Here is a 22,269-nt window from a genome sequence, read left to right on the forward strand (position 1 = left end):
AGGGTCCTGGTCCCTCCTCAAGGAATATAGATAATGTCTTTGAATTCTTCAACCCCCAACAAATGGAAGATGTTAATGAAGTGGTTGTTTTTTTTTTTTTGTCTTTTTGCTATTTCTTGGGTTGCTCCTATGGCATATGGAGGTTCCCAGGCTAGGGGTCGAATCGGAGCTGTAGCCACTGGCCTACACCGCAGCTCACGGCAACGCGGATCGTTAACCCGCTGAGCAAGGGCAGGGACCGAACCCGCAACCTCATGGTTCCTAGTCAGATTCGTTAACCACTGCACCACGACGGGAACTCCATGAAGTGGTCTTCATTCCAGAAAGAAGGATCACCACCTTTGAAAAACACTGAAAACTTGCTGTCTACACTGATCTTTATCTGCAGCCCTATTTTTCTCCCCCACACTATAAAAACCATCTCCCAGTCTCTTCCAAGAGGGGCATAGTCTTCAGGGCCTTAGCCTGCTGTGACCCTCCTTTGCCTGGCAAAGCAATAAAGCTATTTTTTTTTTTTTTTCTCCTTCACCCAAAACTTTGTCTCTGTGTTTCTATTCTATACCAGTGAGCAGAGGCTGGGTTTTAGCAACAATACCTGCTCAGCCATGAAGAGCAATGTCCTCCCCAGCATCAGTAAGACCACTCCTTAAAGATAAACTTTCTTCTTGATCTTATAAGGCACTTCAGGGCATTTAGATCTGGATTGTGTAAACTGTCAATAATTCTTGTCATTTGATAAGCAGTCCTGTCCTCCAAAACTTACACAACCATGCCTTGACTTTGAAAGGGCAAGACAGTTCTGGGAGCTTTCTAAAATGCTCTTCCCAGTTTATAATCCTTAAATCTGGCTTGAATAAAATTTTCTATTTCTTTCTTAGATTGACTGGTAAATTTTCTATTGACATCTGCCTCATGGTGTAGGGAAAGATGGGCTGAGTGACCCCTGGGGCCTGGTCCTTAAATGGCCTATCCTCCAGAAGCTGAGTTGGTAGGTCTGAGAGGAGCTCAGGACACTTTTTAAATGACCTGTCAGGTGATTCTGACACAGGAGGTGTTTGGATGTAATAATGAGGCCCGTATGAAACCGAAAATACCTCTGACTCGAACCCAGCCAGAAGCCAGATTAGAAATTGAACCCATGGCTTTTTAGTTAGAATCACTCACTTGGAGTCTGGACTCACTGAGGTTCAGATTCTTTGTGTCTCAGTGCAGAAGAAATTCAGCAAGAGACAGAGTGATAGGCAAGAAATAGATTTATTAAGATAGGACACTTGTGAGAGATACAAGCAGGCAGGCAAGGAGGCTTTGCCTCTATGATTAAGTGGGTCGCATTTTTATAATCCAAAGAAAGTGAGGAAGGGGAAAGGTCTCTTTCACTCATTCCTTGATTAGATGTCAGGCTTACATCACTATCTCTTCCTTGGTATCTGGTAAGAGAGTATCTGATCCTATGAGGTCAAACTAAGACTATATAGCACTTATTCAAATCAGAAGAAGGCTGGTAACATCTGCTAAAATATGTTGACTCATCTCAGGTTTCCATATAATGAGGATCTCCTACTTTGGAAAGTCATCTTTCCCTTGAACTCCTGTCCTTGGTCCTAAGGATCATTATCTTGCAGAACTTGAGTGCAGGCCTCATTGTATCTTTCACTTAATGACCTGAGGCATATCTCTTACTTTTAGTTATGGTTTTATATTTAAGTAAGCCTGCTTCATTCCGAGATGTCCTAATGGCTTTTTTGAGGGATTATTATCTTCCAGTGGGCTCCCAAATTTCCCTAAGTTTCCTTCTCTAGCCGTGGTTCCCTACTGGGACGTCTACAACTACCTGTGTCACTGTCCGACTCCATCCCTATCGTGTGGAGGAGGGGAGAGGGCACAGATGGTAAATGCTGGTGATGGATGATAACCTGTGTGCCGCTGACCTCACACTGGGCCCGGGCCTCCCACTTTCAGAGTCTCACACCCTGTAACTTAAGGCTGGCTTTTCCAGCTAGGATACAATGCTGCCTTTGGGTGACTGAGGGCTTCCTTCTCTTAGGAAGAGCCTAGGTGTTGCTGGACCATGGGTGGAGGCCACGCTGATGTGGGCTGGAGAGGCTGGTTCTCCCTCTCTGCAAAATACCTAGAAATAGAGATTTCTGCTTTCTCTTCGGACACCAGGGGAAAGATATCCACCGTAAGCCTAAAGCAAGAGGACAGTTTCCAAGAGTTGCAGAGAGGGAACCCACAGAGGTCTAGCCTGGGAGACCTGTGCTACCCGGGGATTTCAGACACTAGGAGACACAGAGGAAACACCCCTTCCCGTGGACTAGTGGGAAACTGTGCCCCTAAATGCATAGGACAAGGTCTGAAGACAGTCTTGGGAAGAAATGCATTGTAGGAATTCATTAAAATTGTTAGGGTCCCATGTACCTACAACAGATCCTCATTCTTGGAGTTACTATTAAAATGTGTTCCTTTAAGTTCCCGTCGTGGCTCAGCAGGTTAAGAACCTGACTACTATCCATGAGGATGTGGGTTTGATCCCCGGCCTTGCTCAGTGGGTTGGGGATCCAGCGTTGTCATGAGCCATGGTATGGGTTGCAGGCGTGGCTTGGATCCAGAGCTGCTGTGGCTGTGGTGTAGGGTGGTAGCTGTAGCTCCATCGGGACCCCTAGCCCGAGAATTTCCATATGCCACACCTGTGGCCTTAAAAAGCAAAAAAAATAAAAAAGAAATAAAATGTGTTTCTTCCCAGACTGAACAGGAAAGGTCTGGCACAGACAGGAGGGTGATGGAGTTTGAGGGGGGAGGATTGCTCCCATGTCCTATGGTCCTGTGAGCGTGGGCCCTCTCCCCTTATTGAGTGGCTCCTGGCAGGCATCTGAGTCCTCGTTTCATCATTTGCAACCTGCGAGCAGGTCACAGTTCCTTCCTGGTTGAGGTGTTGGGAGAATCAGCTAGAACACTGCATCATGTCTGGCTCAGACATGCTTGATGAATGTTTGTTGTTATGACCTGAAGACAATACAAGTCATTCAAAAAAGTCCAAGGAAATCAAAGTAAGTTTCAAGCTGGTGTATTTTTCTGTGACTGAGAAGCTATTATCTTCACGCTAAAAAAAAAGAACATTTTTTTTTGTTGTTGTTATTGTTTGTTTTTTCATGAAAAGAAAGAAAGGAAGGAAGGAAGAAAGAACGAACCTAACTCTCCCAAAACTTAAATGAGCTAAAGGAAATTCACAGCTGAAGGGCATCATTCCATGTCAAGGCCTCCCTAGGGGCCAGGGAGAAGCGGTTGCTCCATTGCTCCAGCCCTGGAATCATTCAAGAACGCCCTTCCCGGGCTTGGACAGAAGGATGTAGGCCCATTTTCCATGGGTGATGTCTGAGTGCTGGGAGGATGGTTCCCACTGGTCACTGACCAATCTGAGGCCTGTGACTAGGTGACGGCTTTCTTTCCACATGGAAAAACTACATTTGCTGGGAGAGAGCATGGGTGGGGACTCCTCTTCCTCATGGGCAGAAGTGTTTCCTAGTCCTTTTCCCTGGAGGCTGACCCTGTTGAAAACACGAGTCCCTCTGACCTAACCAGAATGGTCCCCGAAGTGCAGCCATCCGCTCAGGTTACAAAGCACCGTGAGCACTACCAGCACCATGCTGCTGTCCAGGGGATGGATGGGAATGGCTTTTGCACAGACATGTTCAAAGAGGACTGGACCCAGAAAATCCAGTCTTTAATCCTAACAGTTACAGTTGCATACAAACTCTGTGATCTTGAGAAATTCTCCTCTTTCAGCTCTATCGAACAGGATTCCTGGGAAGAATAAAATGGAGGAATGTGACACTTTGGTTTACAATGCTTGGTGCCTAGACACTCATTGAACACCTGTGGGTGGAGGGGAAGAGTTGACGCATTGCTAAGGTTCAGGTTATCAAGAGACTATGGAAACCACAAGAAAGAGCTTTCACAACACCTGTAATTGTAAGTCAAAGGCTTTCATTTATTCAGTAAGACCAGTTGACACCAGGTGACAACATCAGTGTGGGTTCTGGAGGAGTGAGACTCTCCTGGGGACTTCCAGGAAAGTCTCTAAACTTTAGACGCTTGTTACTGTTTTGAGAATGGTGACATCAACTGCTTCTCCCCAGCAGAGCTATTTAAGGGTCACCATGTGTAATGAGAGAGCTCCAGGAGTCCACAGCACAGGGATGAAGGATGGGGCAACTGGCTGCATGGGGATGAAGGATGGGGCGGCTGGCAGCCACTCGTAAGCCAGACCTAGAAAGAGGAGGCCATCTGGGTTAAGTGGACTTTGCAGATTGAGTGTCTCTTAGGTGGAAACTAAAATGAAAGCCTAAAAAAGATTAAGTCTGCATGACTAATTGACCCACCCAGACCCAGACCTGCAAGTCTCCACTTTATTGGACCTCCACAGGCTCTGAATGTCTCTTACTTGGGGCTCCTGGCCACTCTGCTAGACAATAAACCTGGCTTGAGATCTCACTGCTCTGGGCAACTGTCTTTCTTTCCCTGGCACTCTATCAGTTTCCATTGGGTCCACCATATCTGATGGCAGCAAACAGCCTATTGAATCTTCTCCCTGGGAATGTATAAAACGCAGGTGAACACTGAGAAGCAGGCAGCTGGAGTTTGGCTGTGTCCTGGGTTGCAGAGAGCCTCTGTTCCACTTCCACTTTCATCTGGCTGTCCCCCCGTCCCTAAGAGTGGGGGACCCAGAATGCCCACCCCTGCCGACCTTCCAAGGGACCTTTCCAGAGAGTGACTTCTGCGTCTCTGTCCCTGGCAGCCTTTATACTCAGATCAGCACGCTCTTGTGTTCTGAGCTCTAAATGCTACCACAGATGTTTTGTTTAAGAGAAGTCAGAATTGGAGACATGAATCACAAAACCTAAATTCAAGGAAGAAGGGAGAATTTTGAGGCATGGGAGAGCGAGATGGTAGGAAATCTGGTGTTTTTCTTGTTACCAAGAGGCTGGCATAACTGCCACCAGTGGCCCCACTGAGATCACTAGGTGAGGTCCACACCCTTTTTTATACATCAAATACAAAAGCAGTAGCACAGGAAAATTTTCTCCAACTAGTAGTTTTCCAGATTGACTGGGAGGTGAGGTATAAACGGTAGGAGTCACTGACGGACTTGGCTGAAGTTCCCCTACTTTTGATTCAGGAAATGACCCCCTACCCCCAGCCCCCAGCTGGTGGGCAGGAGCGAACGGTGGGGTGGGGTGGGGAGGGATGAGGTTCCTCCCTCCTGAGCTGTCTCTCTCCCTTGGCGGCCACTGTGCTTTTCCGAGGCTCAGCTGAGCCTCCAGGCTCCAGGCAGCACAGGCTGGGTCCCACCCCTGCAAACCCCAGGACCACTCCCTTCTCTGTCAGCTCTGGAGGGCGGCCTCTTGGCACACTGATGACCACGCCCTGAGTGCCTGCACGGCCCCGCCTTCTCCCCGTCCCATTCTCCACTCTTACAGTGATCTTGGCCTCAGGGCCAGGGGCAGTGCTGGGAGGAGCACGTGGTCTCCAGCCCTATTCTCTGTGGCCAATCGGCAGGTGCAAAGCTGGTAGGAGCTTTCTCTACGGTGCCGCCCGCTTTGCCTTCCTGACGACGTCCCATCACTCTTAACAGCTCAGGGCCTGCCTCCCCTGGGCTCTGTGACTTTCAGGTGTTCGTGGGCTGTTACCACACGCCCCTCCCACTTGGTCCCAATTGAGCGGAACTCTGCAGATGTAGCCAGCTCCGTCTTCCTTCAAAAATCATTCCCTCTTGGAGTTCCCTGGTGGTGAAGTGGGTTAAGGATCTGGCCTTGTCTCTGCTAAGCACAGGTTCAGTCTCTGGCCCAGGGACTTGCCCAACCAGCAAAAAAAAAAAAAAAAAATCAGTCCCTCCTGTTCATGCATCACTGGGCTGTCCTGTCTTTACCAGGCATACTCACACACACTCACACTCACTCACACTCACTCACACCCACATACTCATACACACACACGTACACATACACTCTCGCACTCATATACACACATGCTCACCCTCACATTCATTCACACACACATACACACACTCAAACACACTCTAACACGTACTAATACACATCCTCCCACACTGGCTCATGCTCACCTGTACTCACACACCTTCTCACTCTCACACCTGGGGGTGTGCACTGTTGAATCTCTCTCTCCATCACACACTCTTCTCTCTGTGGCTCAGAGTCTGCACAGGAGTCAACACAGGCCCCCCACAAGTAAAGGAAACTATGATTAGGCCCATCCCTCTGCCCTTGATTTCTTCTTGTCAGGCAGACTTTTAAAACCACAATTGATTCCAATGCCTTAACTCCTTTATGCTCAAAGAGGCTATTGTCAATAGGATGAAATAATACTTTTTTTTTTTTTTTTTTTTTGCCTGCACCCTTGGCACATGGAATTCCTAGGCCAGAGATGCTGCAGCTGCAATCTGCACCACTGAAGAGACAACACCAGATCCATAACCTACTGTGCTAGGCCAGGAATCAAACCTTCATCCCAGTGCTCCAGAGACACTGACAACCCCTTTGTGCCACAGTGGGAAGTCCTCCTTGGAAATCATTTTAAGTGTATAGTTCAGGGGCTTTAAGTGCATTCACATCGTTCGACATCTATTATCATGTCCATCTCCAGACTTTTCCCCTTTTTAAATAGACTTCACATTTTAGAGCAGTTTAGGTTCACAGAAAAACTAAGGGGAACGTACAGATAGTTTCCACACGGCCCCGACCCCTGTTCTCAGCTCAGAGTGTTGCTGCTGACCAGCTCCTGCCCTAAGGGTTTTTTTTTAAAAAAGAAATGTTATTGTGGTAGTTCCTGCTGTGGCACATCGGGTTAAGGATCCGAGGTTGTCTCTGCAGTAGGTTCGATCCCTGGCCCAGCACAGTGGGGGCGTTGCTAAAGCTGTGGGGTAGGTCTCAACTGTCTTAGAACCGATCCCTGGCCCGGTAAATTTCACATGCCACAGGTGCAGCCCAAAACAAAACAAAATGTGTTTTTTTGGGGTATATACAATGTTGTATGAGCTTCAGGTTTACAGCACAGTGACTCAGTTATGCAGGTACACACAGCCATTCTTTTTTTGCCAGGTAGGTTGATACAGAGCACCAGGGGTACCTCCCAGTGCTGTACAGTAGGTCCTTGTTAGTCATCTATTTTACACAGGGCTGCTTTTTGTTGTTTGTTTGTTTTGCTTTTTAGGGCTGCACTTGCAGCATATGGAGTTTCCCAGGCTAGGGGTCGAATCAGAGCTATAGCTGTCGGCCTACACCACAGCCACACCAATGCAGGATCCAAGCTGCGTCTGTGACCTACACCGCAGCTCACGGCAATGTCAAATGCTGGATCCTTAACCCACTGAGCGAGGCCAGGGATCCAACCCACAACCTCATGGTTCCTAGTCAGGTTCATTTCTACTGTGCCACAACAGGAACTCCACATAAATAGGGTTTAACCAGGGCCCCAACAGTGCCTCCAGCTGCATCGTCCTCCCTAGAAACTGTCTTGGGTCCAGCTAACACAGGCCGTGGTCTACCGGGTGCCCAGACCTCCACCAGCAGGAACTTTTAGTTAGGTTTGTAAGAGGAATTCCAAGGCCTGTGTGTGTGCTATCTGGCAAAGATCCCAGGCCCGCCAGGGGTCTTTTAAACTGGGAACCTGGTGGGAAATGAGGCCCTAGAAGCCATTACTGACCTGCAGAGGGTGAGACACGTTGATGAGACACGTTGAATAGACAAATCCATTTAGGCTGAATCTTGATCCTGACCTGCACGTGGGGCGGTAGGCATCAGCATGGCTGGTGCCAGGTGTCATCACGGAAGCTGTATTTTGCAGTAGGTGCCACTGTGGGGAGAGACAAGACAAGCCCAAACCCAACCAGCTGGGGGAACTTTTCCTGTCACATAGGAGGGAGCTGGTGGTGGCTCAAATCTGAGGGCCTGCCCTGCAGTGAGGATGGGAGACAGAGAAGCGAGTTAAGGGCTGATGATCTAGAGCAGGGAAGTAACTCACATCATGGAGCTTTACTGCTGCAGCATTTCAGTTTTGTTTCTGTCTTTCTTCCTTTCCTTGATAACTCATATTTATTGTAAGTCTAACATGCCACACACCATACACTTTCATACACATTCCCTGTGTGACCTCGAAACTGCTTATGACCCCCCTGCGTGATGGCTGCTGGAATTCGGCCCCCTTCCTGGATGGGGGAACCAAGGCGTGAGGCAGGAAACCTGGCCAGGGTCACAGCAGGCCCGCAGGGCTAGAAAACCAAGCACCCCTCTTTGCATTTGCCTGGCCCTCATGGAGGTCAAGGGTGTGCTGCTCAACGATGCATTTATTTTCCACCCTGAGTTTACAGACATTGTGTACATTTCCAGATAAAAATAGAATGTTTCTGTGAGATGGCCAGAGCATGACGAGAAAGTATCTTGAAAATTGCCAAGTGTCACAAAGATAATATTTTAAACAACCTCCTTATACGTTATTGCACAGTGTAATTTTTTTTTTATTAGGATGCAGTGAACGTGTCCTAGAATTGCCTTTTTCTTTTTTGCATAAGGACTGACTTGGGAATTATGAGTAAAGGGAAAGGAAAAACGATTCCTCCGGCCGGGTCCCCAGGGAGAGGATGTCTAAGTCTTATACAATAGGTATCTATGCTGCGTCCAAATACAAATAAAACTCATTGAAAGAACTTGCTTTTTTAAAGCAAAAAGTGGCATGAGTATCTTGACCCTAGAGTTCCCTGGTGGCTCAGTAGGTTAAGGATCCGGCATTGTCATTGCTGTGGCTCAGGTCACTGCTGTGGCGCAGTTCAATCCCTGGCCCTGGAACTTCTACATGCTGCAGAAGTGGAATCTTAGCAGTAGCATCTAGAGAGAGAGTGAGGATCCTGATGGAAGAAGGTCATGAGAAAGCGGGAAGGGGTGAAGAGGCCTGGGTGGGAGGTGGGACTTTGTAAGGAAGAGGACAGCCGGTGGAAGAGAGGATGCACAAAATCCCAGCCTTTGCAATGGGACATTAAAGGGGTCTCCCTTGAAGGCAATCCCTCTTCCCAGCTCAGTCAGGGTCAAGCACAGAGCGGAGTGTCAGGGTCAAAGCCCTGGGTGACATCTCACAAGGAAAGGACAATGAGTCAAGAATTTCCAAAGAATCACGAAGAAACCCACCCAGAGCCAAGAGGGCAAATTTAGAGAGAAGCTGGTTTCCTGCTTTGTGGCTTCTCTCCTGGAGCCTAGATCAGGCTTATCACTGATTGTGAGTCAAAGCTGCCACCAGATCCCTCCATTTTCTGAGTCACAGGCTGGCCTGTGGGAGTCTGGGTGAGGTGGGGGGGGAGGTGCTGGGTCCCTCAGCAGCTTCTCTTGGGCGGGGGGGTGGTGAAGCACAGGGGAGCCTCAAGCAGCGGCCTTTCATGGGCTTTCTCCTTGGGCTCACCTTCCCAGACCGGATGATAAAGGGGCCTTGGGGACCAGCAGTAGCAAGGGTACCAGCGGCAGCCTTTTTGAGACTAGTGCCCGAGACCCCTTGGTCTGGTCTGGACCAGTGCCACCTGGGCCAGGAGCTGGAATGGGCAGGGGCTGGGACTGCAGCAGGGGCCACATGGATTTACCAGTTTTCCTCTGATCCTGCTGTGCACCCCACCTCCCCCGGCCTCTAAATCTGGAGGCTGTGCTCTCTGAGGTGACTCCCAGGAGACCCAGCTTTCTCCCAGGGCCAGAGGACCTTCCTCGCTATGATGCTGAAAATGTTCCAGCCAAGGCAGGAGGAGATCCTGGGCCCTGTTCCTCCTCCCTGTCCCATGGAGAGGGTGGCCCAGGTCGTGCCTGCCACTTGGGCCCAGCAGCCCTTGAGCAAGGCAGAAGACCCGTCTGCAGTGCTCAAGCAGGACAACGCATTTCCTGTACGCTTGGCTGGGCATGTTCTGTGAGGCTGGTTTGTGTTCAGAGGGTATTTTCTTTGGCCTGTCACCAAAACACAGCTCGCCAGGAGGTGGAGGAAACCAATTTGTTAACAATTCTCAGGAAAAAAAAAAAAAAAAAAAAGAGGCCAGGGCGGCTAGCAAGGAGAATCTAGAGGCCACAATCCCAGGGCAAAGACCACAGCCAAGTGGTCTAGGCCCTGCTTGTGCCATGCCCTCAAGGCCTCCTCCACCAGGAAGCCTTCCTGCTGGTCTCTACCTTATGACCAGCACTCGTGGCCGTACAGGGTACTTCCTCCACAGTAATGTGGTTTGTCAGTTTTTTTGGGTTTTTTTTGGTCTTTTTAGGGCCACATGTGCTGCATATGGAAGTTCCCAGGGTAGGGGCTGAAATGGACCTGCAGCTGCCGGCCTACACCATATCCACTGCAATGCTGGATCCGAGCCTCATCTGCCACCTACACCAAAGCTCAGAGCAATGCCAGATCCTTAATCCATGGAAAGGTGCCAGGAATTGAACCCATATCCTTATGGATACTAGTCAGGTTGGTAACCCGCTCAGCCACAGCAGGAACTCCAGGTTGGTCATTTTGATTTGCTTGTATGCTTGTTAAGATGGTGCAGGTGCCTGCTCTCCGGCCACTGGGGACAATGTTTCCTCAGTCCAGGGCATCTTTGACTGTTTTTTTCCTTAACAGTCTTTATTTTTTAAAGAGCAGTTTTAGGCTCACAGCAAAACTGAGCGGAAGGTGCAGACATTCTCTGTATAGATCCTGACTCCTTTACATACAGCCTCTTCCACCAACCCCATTCCGAACCAGGTGGTACATTTGTTTCAATCAATGAACCTCTGTTGACATGTCACTGTTACCCAGAACCCACAGTGTACATTGAGGTTCACTCTTGGTGCTGTACATTCTGTGGATTTGGACCCATGAATAATGACACGTATCCACCATCAGAGCATCATACAGAGTCATTTCATTGCCCTAAAAATCCCCTGTGATTCATCTCTTTATCCTTTCCCTCCCCCCAGCCTCTGAAGACCACTGATCTTTACTGTCTCTGTAGTTTTGCCTTTTCCACAATGTCATAGCCCTGGAATCATATAGTATGTAGCCTTTTCAGATGGGCTTCTTTCACTTTGTCACATGCATTTCAGGTTCCCCTATGCCTTTCCATGGCTTGATAGCTCAGTTCTCTTTTTTAAAAAAGTTTTATTGGGGTAGAGTTGATGATAGCTCATTTCTTTTTGTCACTGAATAATATTCTACTGTCTGGATGGACCACAGTTACTGGATGGACCACTCACATACTGAGAGACATCTTGGTTGCTTCCAAGTTTGGGCAAGTGTGAATAAAGCTGATAGAAACATCCTTGTGCAGATTTTTGTGTGGACATAAGTTTTCAACTCTTTTGGTTAAATACCAAGGTGTGTGACTACTGGATTGTGTGGTAAAGCTATGTTTAATTTGTAAGAAATCGCCAAGGTGATTGTACCATTTTGTAGTCCCACCAGCAATGAACAAGAGTTCCTGCTCTTCCACATTCTCACCAGCATTCGGCAATGTCAGTATCTGAATCTGGTCATTTTCACAGGTGTCTGGGGTATCCGATTGCTGATTCAACTGGCATTTCTCTGATGATATACGATGTGTGGAGTATATTCTTTCATGCGCTTATTTGCCATCAGAGCATCTTTTTTCCCTATGCAATGACTGTGTTGTGCTGGGCATGTGAGTACTGGCCTTGCCCTCATGTGCCTTACGCATGAAATTAGGAAGAGAGCTTACTGGGGTCAGGGATTGTGTCTCCTAGGTCAGAGCTTGACCCTGAGGAACCTGGGCACTGCAGGGCGAGTCAGAGCATGTCTTCTTGTGTGATCAGAGAGAGAGGCTACCTCACCCACCTGAGCCCCAAGCCTGTCATCTGTGAAATGGGGAGAAGACTAGGGTCTTCTTTAGAGGGTTGTTTTCAGCGGTAAATGTGCTGATGTGTATAAAACACATAAGCTGCCCTTGATAAAGACTACTGGATGCTGACAATAATCATTTGGTTTGCATTTTGGTGGAAAGGCCATATTCCATCAGTCCAAAGAATAACTGAGCTGGGACAGGGGGCCGAAACCATTCTCTGACACCAGGAAATCTGAAGCCAGCAACCAGGGTGCCTTCTTGTGTTGTTTCATTATAGATATTTTTTTCTAAAATGGATGCCTGGTGACTTTGGGGTGATGAGTAGATAGAAAAGTTTAAGACAAAGCAACCATGCCATGGTGGCAGCTTAGTAAACTCTGACTCCTGAAATGAGTATTTGATTGAAGAACTAAACTTAGAGATTAAGAGGAGTTCCTGTTGTGGCTCAGTGGGTTAAGAATCTGACTAGTACCCATGAGGATGCAGGTTCAATCCCTGGCTTCACTCAGTGGGTTAAGGATCCAGCCTTGCTGCAAGCTGCAGTGTAGGTCTCAGATGCGGCTCGGATGTGGCATTGCTGTGGCAGTGGGGCCAGCAGCTGCAGCTCTGATTCAGCCCCTAGCCTGGGAACTTCCATATGCTGCCTTTGGAAGGTGCAGCCTTAAAAAGAAAAGAAAATATATTAAGAGAAATTACCTAATTTGGGGACTTCATCCAGGGGTCAAGCTCAAATATCGGTAAGGGGTCAGCTGGTTAGTAGAAAACTAGTTCCTGTGTCACTTTCTCACTTTCTTGACTCCAGCCAAGGCCAGTCCTGGCCTGGCCTCTTTCCTCACACCATTAACACACACAATTAATGAAAAGCTGGAACAAGCCCAGACAAAAAACTTGTTTAGAACACTTCCTCCCCCACTTCACCAGCACAAACATCTATTCTGGGTCTGGGCTATTTTCCAAGTTAGGTTACATGATAATAAACAAGTTATTTTTTTTTTTTTCCTGGTGAGTGCAATTTTAACCGGGCACTTTGCAAAACACAATTTAAAAAATTATTTGTAGAAACTATTAAGTGGAAAAGTTAGAGACATAAAGAATTGCATGTGGTTATAAAAATGTTTTCCTCTAAGCTCTGTTTATTCCTTGGCATTTGGAGAGAACTGCTTGGACCATTTCTGACCAGTAATATGTGTTTCCCATAGATGTTGGAACTTTCTTATATAGATGATCCATAATTATCAATCTTCTTTTAAGGATAAAGAAGGGAAGTGAAAAGTCCCAGAAATCGATCAGCTGGCTCAAATTTGCTGAGAAATTTCAGAATTCACGACTGAAATTTACAAAGTAAATCAACACCCTGCAAAGAAGTAAATTAACCCAGAAGGACAAAGTGAAAGGATAGTTCCCATGTAACCTCATAAATTTCCTGCTCGATGCATTTCAAGTCTCTAATTTCTAATAAAATTCTCATGAGAACATCGTATTGCTCCATAAAAACTCCTGAACTCTCCCCATGAGAACCGGCTGGTTTATAAGGGCACATGGGTTCACTGCTGTGGTTTATTTATTAAAAATTTCTCAGTAAATATATCATGGTCTGCTGGAGAGGGCCTGTGATTAGGGGGAAGCCCTGTGTCATTTCTGCTGTCCCCAAGTATGAAGAAAAACAAGAAGAAGCACGTCAAAAACTCTGAACTAGGGAAAACTGTAATTTTTTTTTTCCTAAAGAGAGATTTATGTGAGCTGTTCCCGGCCTTTACCTTTGGCCCAAAAGACCTCGTAGGAGTTGCACCTTCACCTTATGAAAGTCTGAATGGTTTCAGTGAGCCTGCAAGACAGGGGATGGAGTCCAGGTATCTTTTCCCTGCCATGGACCACCCTCCTGTGTCACCCCTCCTGAATCACCCTCCTGGGCCACTCCTCCTGGGTTACCCCTCCTGGTCACCCTTCCTGGGCCACCCCTCCTGGGCTACCCCTCCTGGACCACCTCTCCTGTGTTACCCCTCTGGGGACATCCTTCCTGAAGAGCACAAGGCAGACAAAGTGGGTACTGATCACTTTGAGGGATTTCAAAGTCTCAGAGAAAAAAAGATGTGTATTCAAAGGTACAATTCATGAAGACCATGAGTTCATTGCTTACTCAGCTCCTCATATGCTTCCCACCTGGAAGGTAATCTCCAGTAACCTGGTTATTTTTAGTCTGCGCCAAATGCTTGGCAAACAGCTTTATGAGTCTTAACGCACTCAATTCTACACCCAACCCTATAACACAGGGTAACACCCCCTTGCTTCAGAGAGGAGACTTCACACAGAAAGGTCAAGTCCAGGAAAAACAGAGTTCATGCAGGTGGCAGCAGGAACTTGAAACTCGGTAGGCTGATGGAGATGCTGACCACTGACCACCAGACTGGACTTGGAGCGGGTGCTCACCAAGGAGGTGGCGTGACTCCCAGAAGCCTTTCCAGGTGTTATTCTACTCACCCAAGATTCTCTTTAAACAGATTCACAGCTTCACATCTAACATGTGCAAAACACCTGCAATGGGTGAAAAGTTGCGCTGATCCATTGACAGTGGGCTGCATCTGACCCTCACAGCCAACTTGCGAAGGGGACAAGCCCTCTGCCTTTTGTATGGACATTTTTGCCTGACTCCGATACTCAAGATCTGGACCTTGTTCTTCCAGCCTTTGGTGGAAGGCTTGGCACAGACAGGTGTGGCTGAATCTGTGGCATACAGAAGTTTCTGGGCTAGAGGTCCAATCAGAGCTGCAGCTGTCGGCCTACACCACAGCCATGGCAATGCTGGGCCCAAGCCACATCTTTGAAGCTTGCAGCAATGCTGCATTCTTAACCCACAGAGCGAGGCCAGGGATGGAACCGTCATCCTCATGAACACCGGGTTCGTAATCCATTGAGCCACAACAGGAACTCTCAACAGGGGCTTACTTAAGCATTTTAAGGGATAAAATAGGTTTTGGTTCATGACTGAGAAAAGGGAATAATTAAGAATTTCAAAAAAGTAGACCTCTTTTAAAAACCAGTTTTAGATTCACAGCAAAATTGTGATGACAGTATAGAGATTTTTCATCTACACTCTGTCCTCACTCAGCCTCCCCCATTAGCAGCATCCCCACCAACTGGTCCATTTGTTACAACTGATGAACCTCCATGAACACATCACCATCGCCCAGAGTCCATGGTTTACATTTGGTGTCACTCACTCTTGGCATTGGACATTCTATGGGTTTGGACACATGTATAGTGACATGTATCCATAGTTATAGTATTATACAGGGTAGTTTCCCTGCCTTACAAAGCCTCTCTGTGCCTCTCTTCATTCCCCTACCAACTCCTAGAAACTACTAATCTTTTCACTGTCTCCACAGTTTTGCCTTCTCCAGAATGTCACAAAGTTGGGATCACATGGTATGTATGTAGTCTTTTCAGAATGGCTTCTTTCACTTGGTCTTGTGCATTTAAGTGTCCTTCCTGTCTCTGCGTGGCGTGGTAGCTCATTTCTCTTTAGTGCCAAATAGTAGTCCATTGTCTGAGAAAAGCATCATTTTTGCCTCATAGAAATGAAGAGCCCTTTCTAGGTCCAAGGGACTAGCTTGAACGTAGGAGGGGACACCATCCAACATGTGGCACATTCTGCAATTCACTGTCCCTAAAGAGACAGAGAAAGGAATTTTTTCTTTTTCTTTTTCTGCTTTTTAGGGTCGCATGTGCGGCATATGGCAGTTCCCAGGCTAGGGGTGGGATCAGAGCTGCAGCTGCTGGCCTACACCATGGCCCCGCAATGCGGGATCCACAGCTCATGGCAACACCGGATCCTTAACCCCACTGAGCAAGGCCAGGAATCAAACCCCTGTCCTCAGGCATACCAGTCAGGTTAATTACAGCTGAGCTACGATGGGAACTCAAGGAATTTCTTCTTAATGACAGTGGGTCACAAAGGTCATGGAGAGGAACCATCTCGCCCAAGGCACAGGTCCCTTTGGCCCTGTTATCCAAAATGCAGACGAGGAATTGTGCATGTCCATCCCACGAATGAACTCTGTGAATAAGGCATTTCCTAAATACCGACTTCAAATTTAAGGGCACTTGCTATTGACAAGGGACATTCTCTGTCCTCCTACCCCTGGGACACGGCTCCGCCCAACACCCAACTATCTCAAACCCTTAAGCCCAGGACCATCAGTGTGGCAGGCCATCCGCTGGTGGGAAAATGCAGAGGTCCTGCAGAGATCTTCAGAGCTGGTGGTACTGTCCACGCGGGGCGTGTGTGTGGGGGCGGGGGGGGGGAGTGACGGAAAGCAAGCAATTAAGAAATCAACCAACCAAAGCTTACAGGAATGAGATGGAGCATGAAAGAGAACAGGGGCTCCAAACCTGGCTGCGGGCTGTTGGAGGGGTGAGGGCGCCACCTACCGATCGCACACGGCCCTGCAGGTGGGAGAGCCAGGGCGTAGCTGGAAAGAACAAGTCTGTTCCCTGTGCCGTCTTCTCCATAGTGGGGAATTATGTGAGATTACAATAGCATTCATTCTTAAAAACCTGGATGTAAAGTATGCTTAGCTCCATAATGTACGTCTATGGTCACAGGCCGGCACAGCGTCTCTTAATTACAAAAGTCAGCAAGATCTAGGGCTGCTTCATGCATTACCAGATCAGTGCCATGTTGATCTCTACAGGGAACCGGCTTTTTGCGACTTAGAATTATGGCTAAAAGTTGTCATGAATTAAGCGAGAGGAGAAGGCGGTTGGCCCTTTATTTCCAACCCAAGTCAAAAATAAGCCAGAGTAAGCTTTTAGCTAATGGTTATTTAAAATAAATGACTCAAAATCCTGAAGGTTTTTATAACCTTACCAAAGCCAGCTTGTACATTTGTCCTCCTAACTCCATTGCTTAGAGGCATTGCATTGCTTCCTGACTGCTGGGGGCAAAAAAATGACTTCCAAATTCTTCAGACCTTTGAGAAAGTAAAGTGGGGTCTGAATATCCAAGGAAAACTTTATCATTCACTTTTTTTTGTTTTGTTTTGTTTTGTTTGTCTTTTCTAAGGCCATACCCGCAGCATATGGAGGTTCCCAGGCTAGGGATCCAATCTGAGCTGTAGCCGCCGGCCTATGCCAGAGCCACAGCAAAGTGGGATCCGAGTCCCCTCTGCGAGCTACACCACAGCTCACAGCAGTGCCGAATCCCCAACCCACTGGGCGAGGCCAAGGATAGAACCTGCAACCTCATGGTTACTAGTCGGGTTTGTTAACCACTGAGCCACAATAGGAACTTCCATCATCCACTTTGTAATGGCTGTGATTTAAGGCAAACTCTTGCTCCACCAGAATAAGTCTCTCTCTTGTCCTGAAGTATTCCTAGAAGTTCTGGGGTTATAAGAGGGGAAGGCCAGCAACTGAGCATTTTTGGAATTCCTCTTTGGTTTGGTTTGTTACTTGTTTCATAAGGGCATTTTTATCATTGCCCTGTGAGCCCAGAAGGCCTGAGAAGAGTCTCTGCTCCCACCCCGCAGGGCACTGTGGAGGAGGGTTTTGTCCCCTGTGCCTCCCGTGGTCACAAGACCATGGCAAGATGCCCCAGAATGAGTTTATGGCTTTAGAGCAACTACCACAAAACTTTTCAGTAAAAACCAGCCTCAGTCACCACCCAGATTCAGGATGCATTTGCTCCGGGATAAGTCAGTATTCTGGGTGGGGGGGTGTGTTGGCTTTCTTCCAGGGTCTCAGGAACTGGGGCCCCCCAACCGCACAGGGTGACTTAGGCCCCACCCTTGCTGGAGGGTGGCTGAGACCCTCCGCCTGGGAAACGGGATGTAAAGAGAGACCCTGTGCCTTGAGTGAGATGCTTCACCTCCATGGCCTTTGTGACCCACACAAGAGCTGTGTAAGTTAGCCAGACCCTGAACAGAATCCCAGACTCACAGAGGAAACTGAGGCTCGGAAGGAAGAAGTGATTTCCATACAGTCAGAGCATTTGTTGGAAAAAGAGCTGAGAGGGAGCCCAGGTCCACCTCCTACATGCCCTCCCCCGCCCCCAGCACTTCCCTCAAAGGCAGAGGGAGCCAAAGCTGGTCTTTTCCGCTGTTGACCAAATTTCAGGTATAAGAAAAAAAAAAAAAAAAGCAATTCTCTGTTGTTGTTGTTTTATTCAAAAGCTCTATCTTTTAAAGTAAATTAAAGGCAAAATGTTGCCTTTATAGCCAAAATGCTCAGGTCTGCATGACATCCTTGTCTGACCTCAATTGGTTATTTTTTTGCTGGCCTAGGTTCTCTTAGTTTCAGTCTAAAGGACATGCTAAGAACAGAAATCTATATTGTTTATTCTGGTCCCCTCCTACCCTCCTCCCTCCCCCAGCCTTGCCAATTTGTAAACAAATCAGAAAAATCCCCAGTGGGCTGGAAACCTGTCCGTGGTTTGCTCCAGCTGGAAAGAATTGTGTTCCATCAAGATTTAGGCCCCATTTATAATGGAAACCCTGACGGGCGGTGTTGTAATTACAGTCTTGCCATAATGAATGTATCGCTGTGGTCAAAGTCGTGGGTTTTTCCATGTATTTTTCCATGGGAGATTTCCTTCCTGAGAGATGTGAACTTAAAATCTGGATTATAGCTTTGACTTCAGAGCGGGCTCTGTCCTGACATTGGTAGAGCTTAAGGTTGACCATTATATTGGCTTTGGTAGTCATGATTAACAAGGGGGACACTGGTCAAATTGATTTTTGCAAGATTAATGGGGGGTAGTGGATAGGGGTTTGGGGCTGTTGGAGCTTATTTCAGGAAACTTGCATTGTTGCCCAGATTTTTAACCAGGGAACATTTTCTCTGCCTTCTGATAGGATGGCTACATAAAGTAGAAAAGTGGCTAGAGTAGACCAAATAAAACCTCAGATGGTCCTGATTGGCCTGGGACTCTCTGGTTTTCACCCTAAAATCTCACCTCCCAGGAAACCCCTAGTCTTAGAGGGTTTCTTAAGGTTGTCACCTTAAAAAGTACAGAAAATTGAATCAAATTCTGGGGAACAGAAAAGCTAACAGTCTACCTGAAAGAGAACAACGAGAGTGAGTTTTAAAGTAAAATCCTTCCTCGGTGTTTAAAAAAACCTTTTAGTGTCGTTAGGCTTTTGCTTGAGAATGGACAGTGGAGGACTCCAAAGGAAGGTAGAAAGCTCACACTTGGCCCAGCAGAATATAACATGAAAAATAAAAGACACCACTGCTCTGCCTCACACTTTCCTAGGTTAATCTATCCTCTGGTCCGGAGATGTGAATAGAACAAGGCAGTTCTGGGGATGCAGGCCATCTCAGGGTCCCCTCCTACAAGCCTGTCCTGAAGGCCCCTGACTGCTCTACAAGCTCTCTTCTTTCTGCTAGAAGAGGAATGGGATGCAGGCGAGAAGGAGCTGGAGCCCAGGTGGGAGCCGGACTTTCCCCTCTGGGCCCCCTACAAGGCCCAGCTCTGGGGGCCAGCTCTCTGGGTCTTCCACTAGGGCATCTTAACGGCCTTTCCAAGGATGGTGAAAATCTCCAACTTTTAGGAACTGGTGGACTGACTGGGGTCAGAAGAAAGGAAGGAGTATGGAATCAAAACTAAGACAAAAAATGGCCAATACAATAATACCCCAAAATATTAGACACTTACCTCTGTAGGGCAGTGAGAGGAAATGTGTCAAACCTCTTTTTTGACTTGTGAAACAGATGTCTCAAGGCGCGAAGATGAAACCCATCTTCGGAGCTATAAATGCCATGTCTTCCAGTACAGAACCTTTGGTATATGTGTTGTTACTCTTCCTGCGGGTGGAGATCCTATAGCTGTTGAGTCCAGAATCCTGATATGGAGAAACTGGACAGGAGTGAGTGGAGGACTTGGACCTGCCAGGGCAGACAACTGTGCCCCCCGTTGCTCCAGGGAACTTGGGCTTGGCCTTGTGACCTGTTGAGGGCACGGAATGTGACCAGGCATAGCAGCGGCTATGTCTCACCCACTCCTCTGGGAGTTTCTGGCTGGAGTATCCACTGCCCTCAGCCCCGGTTGTGGAGCACACGTGACCTTAACCTGTAGCCTGAAGAGCAGTCCTTTAGATGACCCACAGATCCAAGTGAAAAATACATGCTTGTTGCTTTAGGCCATTAAGATGTTATGCTGTTTGCTTTGCCCAAAGCCGACAAATACACCTGCTTTTAAAGAAGACACTAAGTAGCTCCCTTATGGTGCAGTTGGTTAAGGATCCTGCATTGTCACTGCTGTGGCTTGGGTTGCTGTGTGGCATGGGTTTGATCCCTGGCGTAGGAACTTCTGCATGCTATGGGTTCGGCCAAAAAAATAAAGTAGGCACTAAGAGAAGTAAGTCAGACAAAGAAGAATACCATTTTAAATCACATATATGTGGAATCCAAAAAAAGGGTACAAATGAATTTATTTACAAAACAGAAACTGACTTTTTTGAAAACAAAGTTATGGTTACCAAAGGGGAGAGGTTGGGGGAGGGATGGACTGGGGTTTTGAGATTGGCATATGCACACCATTGTACATGGAGTGGATGGTCAACAGGGACAGGCTGTACAGCACTGGGAACTCTACTCGGTATTCTGTGATAACCTATATGAATCACTTTGTTGTACAGCAGAAATTACCACAACATTGTAAATCAACTATACTTCATTAAAGTTTTAAGATTCAAAAATAAATAAATAAAGACGATACCAAGTCTCATTAATTGCATCTGATTCTTTCCGGCTTGATCTTTTCCCCATGTGTGTCACAAAAGGTCTTCAAAGTTGTCTGTGTTTGAGGGTCTCTTCTGATGTCAGAGGAGGGCAGGAGATGTGAAGCTTCCATTCTTATTTTTCTGCTTCTGTTTTTTTTTTAATTGAGGTATAAGTGACATTTAACATCATATTAGTTTCAGGCGAACAACATAATTCAACACTTGTATGTATTGTGAAATGATCACAGTGAGTCTAGTTAACATCCATCGCCATACAGTTACACATGTTTTCTTTTCTTTTTTTCCTGCTTACTAATAGAAGTACTTGCAATAAATTTTGTCACTGTTCCTGCCAAGGCCATAGAAAGGTATTAACCAGTAATCCAGAATCTAGGTAGACGAGATAGATAAAAATGTATTGTTTGATTTCCCTCTTGGGTGAGTGGTGGGGAAAACAGTGAAAACCAGACACATTTAAAATGGCCACATCAGAGTTCCTGCTGTGGCTCAGTGGGTTAAGGATCTGACATATCATTCATGAAGATGTGGGTTCGATTCCTGGCCTCGATCAGTGGGTGGCATCTGAAATTTGAGGTATAGGTCGAAGATGCGGCTCAGATCTGGCATTGCTGTAGCTGTGGCTCAGGTAGGCAGCTACAGCTCTGATTCAACTCCTAGCCTGAGAACTTCCACAGGCTGTGGGTGCGGCCCTAAAAAGAAAAAAAGAATTAAAAATAAATAAATAAAATGGCCATGTCCCAGCTTGGGGGTGCTGGGTTTAGAGGCAAATACTCTACAGCTTGTGAAAGATTCTGAGGGCATCGCCATGGGTTATTTTCAGTCCCTGCCTGACTGGCCCACTGGGAGACTTTTGGAGACTGCATGGAGACCCCCACTTTCCATGGGTCCCTGCCCTGGAAGGGAAAGTAGAGACTGGGGACAAGGCCTCCTCCTCCCTGGTCACTGCAGCTTGGCACAGGTCCTTACCAGATACTGGGCCCCACTGCAGCCAGATGCCTCTCCTGGGTCTGGTGGCAGCCCATCTCTTGCCCTGAGGAGCAGTGACAGCAGCTGAGGTGCTCAGTAATCCCTCATTGGGGTTAACAGGGCAAATTCTCCCCTTGTCAGATTGTCCATCCCTCCATGAGCCTGTCAGAGAGGTGGTCGTGTTCCTATGTATCAGAGACCCCTGCTTAAAAGCCAGGCGTGTGCACTTGTTTCACAAAGACCCACTCCCCAAATGGTTATTACGACGCTTTGCTTATGAGAGGTCAAATTTCTCCTCCTGTAGAAACATCTGGAAATGCAGTTCCCCTGAGGGGTGCTTACTAAGTGTTTGCCACAGGCTGTCCACCAGCCAGGACTCACCAGGCAAATGGCTGAAGAAAACAGCCTGTCACAAAGAGCAAACAATCATTAAGGAAGCATTTATGAAAAGCAGCCTCACTTTCTGCAGGTCCTGGCTGGCCAGTTTCCCTCTTTTGTGGCAATGGCCACGAGGGGGTGGGGGAGAACAGTCTGTAGCTTTGAGGGGTACTAGGCATCTTTTTTGTTGCTTCCTATGTAGCTTCATGGGAGAAAAAAGGAGGTAGCCTTAAAAATTAAAAATAAAATAAAAGCAGGTGTGACAGCAGATGTAAAAGGCAAATGCCCTTAGAACAAATATGGAAACAACACACATTCAAA

Source organism: Sus scrofa, chromosome 15 (assembly GCF_000003025.6).
Source record: "Sus scrofa isolate TJ Tabasco breed Duroc chromosome 15, Sscrofa11.1, whole genome shotgun sequence".
Taxonomy (NCBI): Eukaryota; Metazoa; Chordata; class Mammalia; order Artiodactyla; family Suidae; genus Sus; species Sus scrofa.